Source organism: Tasmannia lanceolata, unplaced genomic scaffold (assembly GCF_043159265.1).
Source record: "Tasmannia lanceolata isolate RefF3 unplaced genomic scaffold, GAP_Taslan_0.1 ptg000003l, whole genome shotgun sequence".
In the NCBI taxonomy this organism is placed as follows: domain Eukaryota; kingdom Viridiplantae; phylum Streptophyta; class Magnoliopsida; order Canellales; family Winteraceae; genus Tasmannia; species Tasmannia lanceolata.
The window spans coordinates 33,537,408-33,541,069 of record NW_027518680.1 but is presented as its reverse complement, the minus strand read 5'-3'; positions in this window follow the sequence as shown (position 1 = coordinate 33,541,069).

The following is a 3,662-nucleotide window of genomic DNA, read 5'->3' as shown; positions in this document are numbered from 1 at the left end:
CTCTTTTTGCTCTCTCTAGATTGTCGTTGCAAAAAAGAGATCCCCTCTCAAAGACGTCAATCGAGCTCTTTTATATATGAAGATGGGGTGCGGATATAGGTTGATCGAAGAAGGAAACCCAAGATCTCTTCTCTGCCTTCTCTCCCTCTTTCTATCTCTTTCGATGCTCTCTCTCTCTCTCTGTCTCTCTCTATCTCTCTCTTTGTGTCTGATTTTTTGCCCAAAACGAAAATGAAAAAAAGAGTCCTCTAAATCTCTAATCGGTGGGTATATATATATATATATATATAGCTGAGGTGTGCTGATTTCCACACCCCATTACTTTGGTCAACACACACTCTCCATTTGGCTTTCTATCCTGAGTAGGGCCGGGCGGGGCCGGATGTTGCATTCCCCGTCCCCGCCAGAAGGACCATTCCCCGTCCCCGCCCTGTCCCTGCTTCGGGGATGGCGGCGAGTCCCCATCCCCGCCCCGCAGGAAATACCTAATCCCCATCCCATCCCCGCCTCACACAAAAATCCTCACCACAAAAAAGCTTTTTAACATCCCAAAAAAAGAAAAAGACAAGCCGTATTTGTGCACATATCAAAATATGGTAGTGCCAATATCACTAGCATAAAAAAAATATTCACTGTTAGCTTAAAAAAGACTAAAACAATACTAAAATAAGAGGATATTGATAATGCCTTGCATAGCAAAACGGGGCGGGAGCGGGGCGTGTCCATCCCCGCCCGTCCCCCCGCTTCGCGGAATTATTTAAGTCCCCGTCCCTGCCATCCCCTCCCCGTTCGGGGCGGCGCGGGGCGGATCCCCGGTTTCACGAGTGAAATTGTCAGCCCTAATCACACACAAAGTGATCTCGACACACCAAGGCATTACTAATCCAGCCCCCTTTTCTTTGTTTAACGAAGAAGGAATTTTCCTCTTTCTGTGTGAGAGAAAAATTCACCACCTCTCATCAGCTAAACAGGGGAGCGATAAATTCACCACCTCTTATTCAATGAACGCACCTTATGGTGCGCTTATGACTATTCTTTTACACTTCAGGGAGTGGCTCGGGCATTCGTAAAAACCCAAGGAAAGTGATAAATTCGACCCCTTCCTTGCCTGGACACACCTTATGTATTGCATTTATAACTAACCTTTTGTTCTTCAAGGGGTGATCTAAGAAATCAACAGGGATGAATAAAAAAAAAGACAGTGATATATTTGTTCAGCTTTTGCTTCCTTTGGACAACCACTTTAGAATGTATTTATGCCTTTATTTTAACCACAAGGGGTGGTCAAAGCAAAACAAGGGTTCCTTTAAAAAATTGATAAACTTTGCCTCCAATTTTCCATGCCCTAGACAGCCCTTATAATGCACTTTCGATTTTTTTTTCTTACTACATGATTGTTGTCCGATCAAGAAAATGGGAAGAGTATTCGAGCTCTTTTTTTTTTTTTTTGTTCATAAAGTTGGTAATGACACTCCCATGTTAGATATTTCACTCCCTTTTCTATGTTATTTTGTATTAGGCTTGTCTCACACTCTTCTTGCTTGTCTTTATCTTTCTTGAGTTAAATAAAACATGGGAATTGATATGGGAACACTCTTTCTTTGATAAGCCACCCTCCTTATGCTTTGACACTTGTGCTAATTTGGTTCGTCTTTTCCTCGCTTTATCATCGAATGACTTTGATAATTACACCTCCCGGCTCGACTCTACAAAATGAGAAAGCTCTTGATATGGACACACTCTTGTCTTCCCAAATTCACCCCACCTTCTACTCTAATTCCAAAGAGAATGGCGTTTGTTGAACCCATCTTGATATTTGCACCACCTACATGTCTTCTATTTCTTGTCCGTTTTCCGTGAAATTTTGCAAGGACACTCTTTGGAAAGGTTGCAACTCCTCGGTAACTATTTACCCATTTTAGGACATGACAAATTAGTGAAAATATCAAAATGGGGTTTGCTGTCAAGCATTTGGAGTTTAGGAGTGTAAATAAAGGAGTGCCAATACCAAAACTCAGAGGTATTTCTTGATTTTTTTTCAAATCTTGGGGACATGAGGAATGGTATAAAAGGTAATTGAACGGTCGATATTGATGGGGTTTAGGATCTTTCGGGCTCCACAAAAGCTTCAACAATGGTCTGCAAATGGTTATTTTTCAAGTTCTTTCACACTTAGGGTTCTTTTTGCAGAAATGTTGAGATTTGGCTTCGAAATTTTATTCGATTTCGAGAATTAGGGTTCTGTCAAAATGGAGTGTCTACACCCGCCCCTATCGGGCGCCCTTTTTTATTTTCAAATTTCTTACCGTAGCAGTCGACCGGCCCCATGGGGGTCGTCTGGCGAGACTAACCTGTAGGTCAAAAATTCGGCTCAAAAAACTATCCGCGGTCGACCGACCCATTGCGGTCGTCCGCCAAGCCCAACCTGGATGTTTTCAGAATTTCAAGAAAATCAATCCGCGGTTGACCAGATTGTCCCGGTCGACCGGCCCGATGAATTTCGAGATGTTCTGGACTTCCAGGTTCCATCTCGCGGTCGCCCGGTATAGCCCTGTTGACCGGCCCTGTGTAAAATTTTATATTTAACTTTAAAGATCAGGGGCTTTGGGCCATAGTCTTTGGGCTTAAGTCCTAGGTTTTCAAAATGCATTTTTGGGTATCTGTATACTTTTCAAAGATGTAAAAAGTTTAGTATGAAAACCATTTGAAAACCTTTTGAAAGTGCATTTAAACATAAAATCAAGAGGACTCCAAATACATCCTAAAAATGAATACCATGAGTCTTCTTGGAATGTGTCAACTCCTTTGCACTTTCTAGGACTTCTTCGGCTTGTGAGTGAACTTCTTGACCTTGTTTGGCTCTTGTGACTTGTCCTCCAATCTTTAATGCAAATTGAAAGGTACATGAGGTGTCACCATGGCATGTTCAACTCCAAGCTTCCTTCTTGACACTTGCTGGAGAACTTGTGGAATCTTCATGATGAGCTTCTTGATTTGAACATCTTCAAATGAGGATGTCTTCACTGTAGGTGCAAGCTCTTGGTTCCTTTGCTCCTTGATCCACAAGTCATGTGTTGTGAAGAGTTGTGTAATGGCGATTATGACATGAAATTCCTGTATACAACACAACACCTCAAAGCAATACATCATTCCATAAATGCTAATCAATTTGGTTTGCTAGCATCAAAACAAGAAGGTAAGGTGAATGATTAACTCATGAAAACCCTTGGGCTTACATTCTCCTCATTTTTGATGATGGCAAACAAATTGATTAGGGGGGTAGGAGATTTTAAACAAATAGATGAATAAGCATTAAACACTATAAACAATGAAGCAATTCTCCCCCTCATTATATGCACAAGTTTAAAAGGATAATGTAAAGCATGTGGTGCATACAAAATATGGACTACCTAATCAATTCTAAAAAACTCTCCCCTTTTAGCAACAACAAAAAGGAAGGATATGCAAGTGAAAGTGCAAGTGGGGTGTCAAGATAAGTGATACCTTATATAAGCTATATATATGGTATATGATATAACATTTATGCTCCTAGAATGCTTATTAAAATAGATAACAAAGTAGAGTGCATGATAAGCCCTTTTTTTAAATCTAAAAAATTTGTAAGTTAAGCACAACTATGGGGGCAATAGATCTTGTGAGCA